The sequence below is a fragment of the Rhinolophus sinicus genome, chromosome 3, assembly GCF_057876585.1.
Source record: "Rhinolophus sinicus isolate RSI-liver-muscle chromosome 3, RSI-T2T, whole genome shotgun sequence".
Taxonomy (NCBI): Eukaryota; Metazoa; Chordata; class Mammalia; order Chiroptera; family Rhinolophidae; genus Rhinolophus; species Rhinolophus sinicus.
The window spans coordinates 34,765,383-34,779,743 of NC_142503.1; the positions used below are offsets into that span (position 1 = coordinate 34,765,383).

Here is a 14,361-nt window from a genome sequence, read left to right on the forward strand (position 1 = left end):
TAATCAGGATATCTTCCTCATCCCTACATAAAAGCTGTCCTTGTTAGATTACCAATGACCTCCAGATGGGTAAACCCAAGGGTCATTTCTCAAGCTTTAACTTACTCTCTCCCTATCAGAAATATTTGCCACAAGGGATCATTCGCTAATAAACTAAATTCACTAGGGCTCTGAGTTTTCTTTACATACTCTGGTTCCTCCTCTTCCTCCTCTGTTTCCTTCACTGTTTGGTCCTTGTCTCCCAGACTTCTTAAAATTGCAGAGTCCCAAAGTTCAGTGTTGGTCCTCTTGTCTATTTACCATATTTATTAGAATGGAGAAAGTTTAAGTGGTTTAGATAGATCAAACCAGTCACAACATTCTCGTAAACCAAACCCTAATCCAGAGCAAGGCCCTAATTCTCTTCAATTCTATGAAGGCTGAGAAAGGTAAGAAAACTGCAGAACAAAAGTCTGAAGTTATCAGAGGTTGGTTCATGAGGTTTAAGGAAAGAAGCCCTCTCTATAACAAGCAAGCGCTGACATAGAAGCGCAGCAAGGTATCCAGAAGATGTAGCTAGGACAAGTGATGAAGGTGGCTACACTAAACAACAGATTTTCAGTGTAGATGAAACAGCCTTACAGTGGAAGAAGATGCCATCTAGGACTTTCATAGCTAGAAAGGAGAAAGCAATACCTGGCTTCAAAGCTTCAAAGGACAGGCTGACTCTTGTGAGAGGGGCTAATGTAACTAACTGGTAGTGACTTTAAATTGAAATCAGTGCTCATTTACCATTCTAAAAATCAAAGGATCCTTAGGAATTATGCTAAATCTACTCTGTCTGTGCTCTATAAAGAGAACAAAGACTGGATAACAGCACATCTGTTTACAAGAAGGTTTACCAAATATTTTGAGCCGACTGTTGAGATCCACCACTCAGAAAAATATGATTCTTTTCAAAATATTACTGCTCATTAACAAAGCACCTGGTAACCAAGAGCTCTGATGGAGATGTATAAGATTAATGTTGTTTTCATGCCTGCTAACACAATATCCATTCTGGAGCCCAAGATCAAAGGAGTAATTTCGACTATTCGATGCGTTTCACTAAAGAACTTCCCCAAGTGACAGCCGGCTGGTTGCAAGCTCAGCTCTTCCGCTGCAAGCTCAGCTCTTCCTCCGCTTCCCCTCTGTTCTCTCCGCTCCCTCCCGAGAGGCTACTTGCAAGACCAGGGAACGTGCTCTACCTAAGCAGACCAAGCCCTCAGTTTCGGAGAAGTCCGCAAGAAGGTGGAAAATCCTTTCCATATCCTCTTAACTTACCGCAGCCGGGCTTCTTGTCCCCTGATCAGGAAGAGGCAACTGTCTAGGCCGCGGTGGCCGGCGGGGAATGCAGTTCTGAGAGCGCTTAGCCAGCCGCCACTGTCAAACCTCCCGGCGCTGCAGACTACAACTCCCAGTGGCCTCTGCGACAGACAACACGCCCCTCGCTGCAGAGCCCAGCCTTTGGTCGTTGAGAAGATGGTCAGCGCAGGTGTGCAAGTCTCTCCTGATCTGCCGCCTGATTTCCGGCCAGTGTCGAATGCCTGCCTGAGGCTCTAAGGCATCTGGAAGGAGGGACACTGTAGCCTGCAGTCCTTACAGCCCCGGAGGCCACATGAGAAAGGGCTGATGTGGCATCATCATTTAGGGATGACCTCCAATTATCTGTTTCTCTTCCCAGGTTTTCCTGGCCGTTCTGTACTCTCATCACGTGATTGAACCCTATGGATACCAAGGGAAGCTGGTTTGAAAAAAATGTGTTGGGTTGGCACTCTTCCTCCCTTGTCTAGACAGTTTTTTTTTTTTTCCTTTTAAATGTGTTGGCAAACTACTCTCTAGGCTAAAAAAAGGAGCTGTGGGAGGATTTTAGCGCCCTCTGCCCATCTCTAGCCATTTCTCCCAAAGCCAACCCAAATAAACAATCTAAGTAAAGTTAATGTGCGTATACATAAAAGTGCATTTTTGAATTAGGATATTTTCATCTTAATATGGGTTTATTGGGATGTAACCCCATTGTAAGTTGAGGAGCATCTGTATTTCCTGTAAGACAGATAAAAGTTATTTTGCTGATTAGGTATCCTTATTGAAAAATGTTTGCAACTGCTCCTTGGCCTGCCTTCAAATCATCAGTACATTTTTTGATAGCTTCCGTGATAGCAAAATTTTTTATTTCTCTGCATTCCAGGCTGAGAAAATAATTTTAGGCAAGGCTGAGATGCACAAAAATGGTATGGAGTGACATCATTGAAAATGGCAGAGTAGGGAATTTGAAAACTGTCCCTCTGTAAAAGCAACAAATAAGCTGGCAAAATTGCCAGAATCAACTTTTTTTTTTTTCTTTAGCTGTGGAATCTAATTTTAAAAACTTAACAACAGTCAGGGGAACATTTAAGAAAAGACTGATGAATTTTGGTAAGAGAGCTCTGTGATCATTTCCTACTCTCCAGCTTGTAAGTGGCCTTCAAGACAGCAGCCCATATTCTTGGTGTAGTTTGCTGATACCAAGGAAAGCAATATGGACCTTATTCTCAAGGTCCTTATTCTCATTGTAATTATGTGTTTTAACTTATCTGGTGGTTCCCCAAAGGTTTGGCTGAGGGTTTTGTTTTGTTTTGCCTGCCTTGGGGCCTCCCCAGGGCTAAGTCAGCTGCCCAGGCAGTGTTTGTTGAAAGCATGTAAAGTAAATGTATTAGCCACTGCCAGCAGAGGCAAAGTATAATAGTCGGAGCAAGCAATAAACAGACCAGAAAGCTCAGGAAGGAAGAGGCAAGAGAAGCAGCTACTTGGAGAAATAAGGGTTTTGAAAAGCTCCCTGTTATTCTGGGGAATCCAGAAGGCCATATGCATACCCTGGTCTGGACACATGCTCAGAAAACACCTGAAAAGACCTAAGTTCTCACCTCTGGCTGACCTTCAGGCTCTGTGAAGACAGGAAATAAAGGCTAAGGCAGAGTTGTACACTGTTTGGCTCAGCATTGAAGGAGTGCCCCAAAATATAGCTAATTGGCAAAGAATGGGAGAAATATTTTTGCGTTTGGCTTTTTTTTTTTTTGGCTTCCAGGTATTTAATAAAGACATTAGCTGACCACTAAGTTGATGGAACAGAGACTTCAATGGCCACAAAACACAGAATACAGACTTCATAAAATTAGTAGAGTGGTAGTCAAGTTTAGAACCTTGATCGTATTCAAACTTAGTTTTTTAGATCAAGCCTTATAAGTGGTGTTTTGTACTTCCTATATCACATCAGGTCTTTCATTTGTGATATTGAGACTTCATTGGGCTCAAATATTGTCTCTTACAAAATTCCTCTTCAGTTTTTCACCAGCCATTGATCATTTGCTAGATCAGAGTTTTATGTTACCCTTTGAATTTCAGTAATTTTTTTTTCAGTATCGTTAGTTTCTGTTTGCTAAGTAGTTAGGTCCAAACAAATTAATATGTATTTTTGTCCTAACAACTTAGTAGCCATTTAAATACACACACACACACACACACACACACACACACACACACAAATTGAAAGAAATATGTTATTCTTAACCACAATTGCTTACTAATGGGGTGTGTACACCTGTTGGGCACTGCATAACTTCTCAAACCTTGAAATCAGACGGGACAACACTATCCTCATTTCCTGTTCCACATTGGATGTGGCACAACACTTACTTGAGATCATAGGAACTGCTGAAAATTCAACTTTTCAAAGGTACGATGTTATCCAAAAGAATTAACTTCATCTAATGCTGAAACTGTGACTAACCTCAAGTTAGTCGTTCACCTGGTGTCTGACGGATGTTGCTGTGTTTTTCTCAAAAATTTAAAATACTCTGGCATCCCAGAGTAAACTGTGAGTTTCCTGTGGTCTCACAGTTTGGGAGGTGTATGTCACTAGCCTTTATTTTCCTGGTCTAGAGCAAGAATTGGCAAACTTTTCCTGTAAAGGGCCCAATAGTAAATATTTTAGGCCTTGTGGCCATATCGTCTCTGTCAACAGTTACTCAATTTTGCCTTTATGGTATAAGTACAGCCAAAATAGACAACATGTAAACAGATGGGGTGGCTGTACTTAAGTTTATTTATAGAAACAGCTATTGAGTTGGACAAACAGCTATTTGTCCTCAGGATCATAGTTTCCTGATCCCTGGCCTAGAGGATACAGAGTGAAGATTTTCGTTTATTAGGTGGAATTTTTCTAAGGAAGAGACTTTTCCCTGAACAATTTTGTTACCCCAAATGCAGTATAAACATTTGTTTGTTTGTTTCTTTTTGCCAGTTTTCAAAATGAGTTGGTTGCCTAGCATCTTGCAAAGGTGACCAATGGGAGGTTTCTTGTTTTAGGGGTTCTTTTGGTGTTTTGTTTGTTGTTATTTTTTTTTTGTATTTTTATGAACTCACAGAGTTTAAAAACATCTTTGATGTGTTTCAATCCTTTGAAGATATATATATATATATATATATATATATTTAAATTACAAATAATTTCTAGCTCACAAAAAAGTTGCAAAAAATAGCACAAGGAACTCCCATATAACCTTTATTCAGTGTTATTAATTGATATTATTTTGCCATATTTGTTTTATCATTTTTTCTCTCCCTTCCTCCCTCTTTCTCTTCCTCCTTTTCTCTGTCTCCTCCCTCCCTCTTCCCCACTCTACACACACACACACACACACACACACACTTTTCCCTAAATCATTTGAGATTTGGTTGTGGACAATATGCCTTCTCCTAAATTCTTCACTATGTATTTCCTAAGAACACGGATTTTCATAGTACGGTGATCAAAATTAGAACTTTTAAAAATTTATACAATGCTCCTATTCAATCTACAGACCTTGCTCAAATTTCACCAACTCTTCCAAATATGTCCTTTATAGGAATTTTCTTATCTCATCCAGAACCCTACATATGATTGATCATGCATTGCATTTAGTCTTCATGTCTCCTTAGGCTTCTTAAATTTGGAATGGATCCTTAAGACTTTCTTTCTCTTTTATGACGCTGACATTTTTGAAGAGTATAAGTCATTTAGTAGAAAAGTACCTCAATTTGAATTTATCCAATGTTTCCTCATAATTAGATTCAAGTTATGCATTTTTTGCAGGAATAATACATGAATATTGTAGTGTCTTTCTCACTGCATCACATCAAGAGGCACATGATGTTGACTGATGTTAAAGGTTCTAGTACCAATTCCAGCATGGGGGATCCACACCACCAGGCAATTCTTGGACACCAGCTGGGTGTCCTACACTTTAACTCAATTCTAACACGATCTACCTGCAGATAGCATCAGATCCACAGGTTAAGGGTTCAGTCCTACAAAAATTCCCCCCACTTTCATCCTCTATTTTAGATGTCGATTGAAAGTCCAAGATGTCACCTGTGATTCTGACCTACCAGCTATATATCTGAGGTTGCCATGACCCCCTCCGTGAGTTCTATTACTTTGCTAGAGTGACTTACAGAACTCAGAGAAACATTTTACTTACTAGATTACCAGATTATTATAAAAGGATATAACTCAGGAACAGCTAGATGGAAGAGATAAATAAGACAAGCTTCCATGCCTTTCTGAGCATGCTACTCTCCACTTGTACCCCAACCCCGAATCTCTCTGAACTCTGTACTTTTGGGTTCTTAAGGAGGCTTCACTACATAGGCATGATTGATTATATCATTGGCCATTGGTGATTGAGCTCAACTTCCATCTCCTCCCCTTTCCTCTCCCTGGAAGTGGGTGGGGGACGGGACTGAAAGTTTCGACCCTCTAACCACATGGCTGGCTCCACTGGCAACCAGCCATACTGGGTGTTGTCCAAAAGTCACCTCATAAAGTGCACCTTTGGTGCCCTCATCACTTAGGAAATTCCAAGGGTTTTAGGGACTCTGTGCCAGGAGTGGGGTTGAGGACCAAACACATATTTCTTATTATAAATCACAATATCACAGGTCATATTGGTCATCATTGATAGCTAGCCTTTAAGATCTTAAGTGAACTATGTCTCCAGTTTTCATTGCTTTATATAGCCCCTTCTCCTTGAATTACAATGGCTCTGTGATTTTTTTTTTTTTTTTTTTTTTTAACCAATAGAATGTGGCAGATGTGACACTGTTTCTTCTTATGCTAGGTCTGAAGAAACCTTGCAGCTTCTGATTTGGTCTATTGGAATTCTGTCTTTAGAAAGTTTGTTCATTTAGAATGCTCAATCTGAGGGTAGCCAGCCACCATAAGAAGTCCAATTAAGACCTTTAACCTATGAAGAAGCTCAAGTTAGCCACTTGCCACTTGGAGGAAGAGAGACATCTGGCCAATACCCAACTGTACCAGCCGTCCCAGCCACCAGATATCTGTGTAAAGAAGCCATCTTGAATGTTTAACCAAATTGATATTAAACCTTCAGATGAAAAAAATTCCAGATAGCATCTGACTGTAACTGCATGAGTGATCCCAATTGAGCCCACTAAATCCACAGAACCATGAAAAATAATAATTGTTCTAAGCATTTAAATTTTGGATGAGTTTGTTATGCAACACCAGATAACCAGAATAGTGATTGTAACTTTGTTCCCTTGCTTAAGATAGTGTCTGTCAGGTTGCTCCATTCTACAGTTAGTATTTTTTCTTTAAGATTGGTCAATAATTTGTGGGGAGACTGTTTAGACCTTATTAATGTCATCAAGCTTTCAGCTTCATCAAGCTTTCAGCTACTAGATTTTGTAAGCCAGAATCAAATGTTATTGTGATGACTGCAAAATGGGGATTTAAAAAACAACAACAAAACTTTAGTTCCTCTACATGCATTAGTTAGAATTCTGTTTTAAGAAAAAGCTTTGCCTTCTTTCTTATTTACTTATTTATAATCAATATATATGCATGTGTTCTTATTTTATTTAATGGGTTATAATCTGTTACAATCATGGCTTACTTTGTCCCATATTTGGCGGGTGGGACCCCATTTCAGTTGGCTCCTTAGTGCTTTGGTAGTTTTTGAAAACTTTCTTGCTTTTTGGCATGAACTGATGTTTCAGGCTGGTCTTGTATATTTCCTGCCCCAGACCTGGTATCAGGTTTTTCTCTTTGTTCCTCCCCCAATAGTGCTGGTTTCTTGCAGTAGGAAATTATATTTAAAGACCATTCTTCAGTATAGACTTTCTTCAGTGGACAGAGTTAGGAAACCCTATTTTTCTTTTTAAGGAGCTATATCATGAGTTCATACTGATATTTCCGATTCCAATTTAGGGGTATAGGGTTATTTCTTAACCTCTTTGATTTTCTAATTTAATCCCTTTTCTCTCACACTGAAAATCTTAGTTCTTAAAAAAACATTAACTTAATTATATACCATTTTATTACTAACAATATGATTATAGAATTAGTTTATTTTTTGCAGTTCTTTTTGCCTTATGATATATCCCAGTAGGGACAAAAGTTCAAATTACTGTATTTTTAAATCACTTGAAACAATTCTGATTTGTGTGGTTAAGCCATTAACTCAGTACATATTTATTTGTGTGTGTTTATTTCTTTTTGCTTTACATTTTAAGATTTTGATTTAATTTTGTTTTATAATTTTGTGGAACAATCACATGGCTTCACAATCAAATCCACTCACTCAGAGAAGGCTAGCACACATTCTTATCCTTCTCAACCTGTTCCTTCTTTTCTTTTCATAGATAGTCATTTTATAAGTTTTTGGTTTATCCTTTCACTTTTAAAATATATAAGCAAATGTATCTCTTTTTAGATGTAAGCTGGCACACTGGACATGCTACTCTGCACCTGGCTTTTTCCAATAATATTTCCTAGTGCTCACTCCACAGCATTGTACAGAGACAATCCTCTTCCATTTTTTCAGCTGCAGAGTACTCTGAAGGGGAGCAGATGTGCTACCCCCAAATAAGTCATTTTGGCATATTGATTATTTTGAATTAAAGTTACCTGGGAAACAGTTAGTGCAAGAAGGACACTCTGACCCTCCTTTGTCTCCCTAAAAGCAAGAGATGAATCTCCCATATGAAAGGTACCACCTTCCCCTTACCCCATTCGGAGGGGAGACAGCACCCTTATCACCAGAGATAGGAAATTAGCGCCCAGAAGGCTGTATTCACAAATCTTGTTACTATTTAACCAATTTACTACCCCAAGACCAAACCCCTTTGTCCTGTCAATTCTTTACAACTTTATTGTTTCTTTATCTAAAAGTTAGTGTAAGAGCTTCCTGCTTTAAGTCACTTTTTGAGTCTATTTTAATAGGGGGATCCTGTATGTATAAAACTGAATATGTTTCTTTTCCGTTAATCTGTCTTATGTCAATTTAATTATTAGACCAGTCATAAAACTTAGAAGAAGGGAAAATTTTCCTACCCTTACAACTCCAAGGGTAGATGTTTCAGTCTGCTATTCAGTGTCTTTTGAGTTGTTTCCAAGCTTTACTTTAGCTTTTCGTTCTGCATGATAACTTCGTGTATACATCCCTTTAAATTTTTTTGCCTGTGTATCTTTGAGATAAATTCTGGAAAGTAAGATTCCTGGGTCAAAGGGTAAACGCATACATAATTGCTAGATATTGTCAAATTTCCTTCCCTCAGGGTTAGGCCATGGTGCATCCCCAACAGCAATGTATGAGGGTGCCTGTTACTTCGCAGCCTCTCTAACAGAGTACATTATTAAACACTTGCCATTTTAATAGGAGAAAAATATATCTTAGTGTAGTTTTAAACACATCATTCTTAAAATGAACGGAATTGAGCATGCATTTAAGGGCTGTTTTCTTTTTCTGTGAACTATTTGTTTATATCTGTTGCTATTATTTATATTTGTTGACCTTTTCCTTTTTTACTTTTATATGTCTTCCCTGTATGACAGATGTTAACCTTTTTTCTGGATTATGTTGGAAATATTTTTTCGCACTTTTTCATTTGTATGTACTTTGGCTTTTTTTTTCTCATAAGAGTTTTATTTTTTCATCTTTATGTCATCACAGTATATAAAACTATTGCTTCTGGATATCAAATTATAGGTAGGAAAATTTTTCCAAATATAGAAAAATTCGCCAATATTTTCTTTTAGTATTTGCATGGTTGCATTATTTTTACATTTGAATTTCTTATCCTGCTATATGGTGTGAAGAACTGGCCCAACTTAATCTTTTTCATATGGCTATTCAGTTACACACAAAGTATTTTTGTAAAGGAGAAGTAGTCAACAGTGTCAATGACTACTAAAAGATCTGCTAGATTAAGAATGAAAAACTGTCAATCGAGTTTAGAAACAAGGAGGGCAATGTTGCTATTGACCTTGCCAATAGCAGCTTCAAATGAAGTCATGGGACAGAAGCCAGATTGCAATGGGTTCAGCAATGAAAGAAGGTGGGAAAGTGGAAAGAGCAAGTATAGATACGTCCTCTTGAGGTCCTAAATTAATTAAATCTTTTTATCAGGCACCATATAAAAGATTTCGAATTCTAAGACAGAGTTCCGGCAAAAATGTTTCTCAGTAAAATCCCTGTATCAGTCAGGGATCAACCAGGGAAATAGAAACCACTGTAAATATTTAAAATAGAGGGAATTTAACCTTTGTGAGAATTAGAAAATGGTATGTCATATGGGTAGATGTAGCTCTGCAGGTATGCGGCTTGATACGTGGATTGCAGGCTGAGTTCAGCTTCTTCTTGCCTTTTGGCTTGGTTCGTTGATGAAGGGCCCAACCTCCAGAACTGTATCTCGTGGCCCTGGTTATCCCCATTTTACACAGAGAGATAAAATAACTTGCCCAAGGTCATATGGTTAATAAATGGACGGAGATTACCGATGCTGACTTCTCAGCCAATTGCTAGTGATTTCTTCCTCCCTAACTGTTTGAAAGCTTCAACTCTTCAGTCTTAAGAGGTAGACAAAAAGAGATTCATCTCTGGTCATTGACAGGATCTTGTCACTTCTTTTGAGGTGAAATACATCCCTCTTTTGTATTCAGGATGACTGACAGTGATGACATTCACAAATCACTTTTCCTTTGCCATTTGGGATGTGGAAAAGTTACAGCTAATATCTATTGGGAATGAATAAAAAGGGCTAGACGTTGGTATATTTCCTAGTGACAGTTCACCAAATTCCACAATTCACGGATGAAACATTGTTTTTCAGCCAAGGGCCGAGAAGACCTCCTAGTTTTAGGAGGGATTGTCCAAGGTAGCCTGACGCAGTATTTGACCATATACCTTTCATTCACTTTAAGCTTTCATTACATACTCTTGTAAATACACTTAGGGGCTACTAAACGTATTATGTCACCTAGGATTCTTGGTTGATTACAAGCAGAATCTCTCAGGAACACTAGTTAAACTCAAATAAGACTGATTTCTAAACCCGTATTAATTCATAATGGGGAGCAAGTAAGTCTTATCCACTGCACCTCCTTTCTCAGTATCAAAATACTTGGGGGAGTTGAGAATTATTAATCAGAAAGTTGCTAAGTGAGCATGGAATCAGAACAAGTGCTGATGAAACATCTTTACCTCATAATGGAGAAAACCTCTGTAGTGATCTGTCCCCTTTTCCATTTGCACCAATGTTTCCCACACTTTAGTCATTTAAATATCACCTTCATGATTTCTGCCATTGCTGCATACTATTAATACTTAGTTTTTATTTAATTGAGTCAACTTTAAAAAACTTATTTACTTTAGACACATTCTAAGCAATTATGTTTCTGAAATCATAGGTCTGATTTAATTTTCTAATACATATTAAAATAAATATTAAATATTAACACTAAAATAAGTATCAAAAAGAAAGTTGTCTATGAATTGCCTAAAATCAGTGGTATGTGTACTACACTTCGGTAAATATTGCCTTAGCCATTACTGAAAATACACAGAGATTTTTGTCTCTCTCAACCCTGCTGGGTGTGCTGAAAACCCCTCTCTGGCGACTTTCTTCCTTAGATATGTTACGAGCACCATGGTATCTTAGAGACATTATAACTCCCCGCCCCTCCATGTTGTGTTGATTTATAGGGCTCCAACCTTCAATACTTATTTTTAAAAATATTTTGTATGGTTATGTGCATAGTAGGAGATTCTCAAATATTTATAGTACCTAAGAATGAACATCTACTCTCCCTGTTTGAGGTGATCCATTTTGGCTTATTGGTAGATTACAATAAATTTTAAACAGCCTGTGTGGTAGGCACAGTCCACATCAATAAAATATATCATTATTTGGATAATATAGAAATAATATTGAAAACATTAAAAATCTAAAATGTCAGTTGTCTTTATCTACATTACCTTGGAGAATTTAGAGCCTCTTTTAAAGTGTGAAGGATCTTAACTACAAACTTTGATTCCAAACTGAGACATCTTTGAGGACACCCTTGTCCTACTTTACTACGTGGGATTTAGAGAATGTGGAGAAACTGTATACAAGCTTTCCAGTGAATCTTGTGAGACAGGAGTCTTAAGGTTTTAAATTCTATTAGCCACTGCCATTCTTTTCACTAGACTGTTTCTTGAAAGATTGGCTAACTTTACTTATAGTATTTAGCATAGTACCTGGCATAGTACATAGAAGGTGCTCATTTAAAGTCTATTTAGCAACTAAATGAATTCCTGTCTTTTTTCTATGTTGAAATTTATTACCACCACTAATCCAAGATCTGTCAAGAGAATCAGAAAATAGAATATACTGGCTTTACTTTCTTGGGACACACATCAAGGAGCAAGTGTTTACTGAACTGTTTGTCTTTTTCACTGTTTATGTTCAAGTTTTGAATGATATTTTTTTATCCATTATTTACCTTTCCTTTCCTCAATATTAAACTTTAGTTCTCATCAGAATTCATTTTTTTCTTAACTCTTAAAAGTTATATATATTGTTTCATAAAGAACCATTTCATTGTAATACCTGAAAGCAACAAAAATCTGTTCTTTCCAAGAGTGAATAGCAGAGAATGTTTACTAAGTGCTTAAAAAATGTTTGTTTTAGAAAATATCTCCAAGTTTTCCATACTTAAAATAAACAACTAGTTGGGTATGTTGCTCTTCATATCTTGCTCTTTTCACTTAATATTTTCCCATTACATAAAACATTTTGAAAGGACAACATTCAATTCAAAATGAAGTAAAATACCTCAGAGGATCCTGCATAGAAATTCAGAGTACCAGGAGTATTGGTGGCTCTCTTCCACACATATACAGTGATTTAAGGTACTAGCCACTTCAAGGATGATGTGAAAATTTGGTTTAAAAACAGAAATTATTAAAAATGAGAGTTATGTTAAAATATATTCTGGTTTGACCTTTGTTAAATACTATCTTTTAAAAACAATTCACTTTGAGTATAGTCTTACCAAGTTTAGTGCTAATTAGATATATCCTGACATATTCTTGGAGGAAGAGACAGAACCAATAATGGTGGTTCTAGAGATGAAAAATATGAAGTCAGAAGGACCTGTAAAATTTCTCATCCTCTGAGTGTGAGACTATGTTGGGATTTATATTTCTCAATGAAATATTCAGGAATTTCTTCAAAGATTCAGAGAATGGAAAATGATTGAAATAAAACCAAAAATAAAAGTTACACTTTGCAAGCAGTCCATTGTTACACTTTTTACAGGGATGGGAAAATACTACGGGATTTCATCTACTTTTTGTGGAGCAGAACAAGAGTATCTGATTGATGAGGTCATGAAGTACCGAAACGACCAGTACTCCATAGTGTCAGGTGGATCACAGATCCAAGCCTTGATGTACAACCTACGCCAGCACAATTTCCTTCTTCCTTCTGTATCAGAGGGCTTCTCCTTTCCAAAGAGTTGGACCCCAACTCTATACAATAGGCTAACTTTCTTTACAACTTCCTGGGGTACCAAGGGTCTCATTCATGCCCTCATTGGGAAGAAAAGGAAATATACCACTTCCATCGGTCTTTGCCTCACCATCAGGCACCAGAAATCCCCGGATGGGAAGGAAGCGCCTCAGAAATAACCAGAAGGACCAACTGCCAGGGGCCTCAGTAGGAAAAGGGGTAGAGAAAGCTAAAGGAGTAAGATTGAGAGCATTACCCCTTTTCCCTTTTATTTCTGGTGCTAGAAAAAGGGAGGTGGCCATCTCTGGCTTGCAGTGCTTGCATAGGGAAAATCTAGAGCCTCTCCGGATTGAGGACCCCACTCAAGAATCTAGAGACAAGTGGCACACACCCCTCTTGTACCCACAGGTCCAACGGGCCACTCTGTGAATAGAACTGTGGGTGGGGCCACCGCGGCCTTGAATGCGAGCAAGTAGGGAGTGCACGGCTGGAAATGGGGGTGGGACGACGCTGGCTTTCTGAGCACTGATTGGCTCGTTTCCTGGGCACTGATTGGCTTGTTTCCTGAGCACTGATTGGCTCGTTTCTTGAGTACTGATTGGCTCGTTTCCAGGTGCCATTTGTTGGTGGAGCAGCGTCCTGCACGTGCAGCCGTTTAAGCGGCGTCCGGGCCTGCGAAGACCTGAGAGAGCAGGCGGCGGAGAGGTGAGTGGGCAGGTGGCTTTTCTCGCGGCATGGGTCTCAACCTGACCTTTTGGGCTTCCCAGTAGCGGGACTTTGGGCCAGATGAAGAAATGAAGGGTCGAGCGGGGTGGTGGTTTGAAGTCGTCCCTTGGGGCCTTTCCGTTTCCTGCCGGAAAGTCATAAAGCCCTGTGGATGCTTGAAGTCTGGGCTGGGCTCAAGGCCTGCAGAGGAGGCTCAGGACCTTTTTTAGCCCACGCCCTGCGCAGCTCTTTTCCTGCAAGGAAAACTGGAGTACTGTTTGTGTACAAACACTCGGTGAAATTAGTTGACCTTTGCTGGAGGGATTTGGTCTGCCTAACCCTTCTCCCCTTCCCGTCAAACTTCAAGGCCTCAGTTCCCGGCACCCTCTCCCTGCAAGAAATTATTTAAGAAACCCCAAACCAAACATCTTAAATACTTTTGAAGGCAGAAACCTTGAATAGTATCAGGAAATTTCCCATCCCCTTGATATCTAATGAGCCATTTGGGGACCCTTCCAAGGAGAAGGTAAATTCTGTGAACAGATTTTAGGGCAAACATGGTGATTGTTAAGAGTAATTAGGTAAGTGGTTCCACTAATTTTTAAAGATAAAAAAGATGCATATGAATGCCATCTCTACATAAAAAATAAAACTTAATTCCCCGTTTTACAAAAACTTTTGCAGGAAGATCAGCACCTAGTTGAGTAGTTTCAGGAAGTGTATGTGAAACGATGGTTTATGCTTTTTAAAGATACAGTTCTGATCTAATTGAGGCCAAATATGTATGTTTGTATTTTTATAAAAATAGAACTGGAACCCAGC

At 38.6% G+C, this 14,361-nt stretch overlaps 1 protein-coding gene across 5 annotated transcripts in view; it reads right to left on the reverse strand.

Moving 5' to 3' along the window:
* The window catches only part of SLC38A9 (solute carrier family 38 member 9), a 71,697-nt gene extending 70,224 nt beyond the window's left edge, over nt 1–1,473 (reverse strand). For 2 of the 5 annotated variants that reach the window (XR_016020620.1, XM_019743176.3), the window contains exon 1: nt 1,303–1,462. The gene's annotated coding sequence lies outside the window, so the exon portion shown is untranslated. Of the gene's footprint in view, nt 1–1,302 lie in introns of all 5 variants that reach the window. The other 3 variants (XM_019743197.3, XM_019743214.3, XM_019743204.3) reach the window with 3 other exon arrangements.
* Between the last annotated feature and the right edge of the window lie 12,888 nt (nt 1,474–14,361).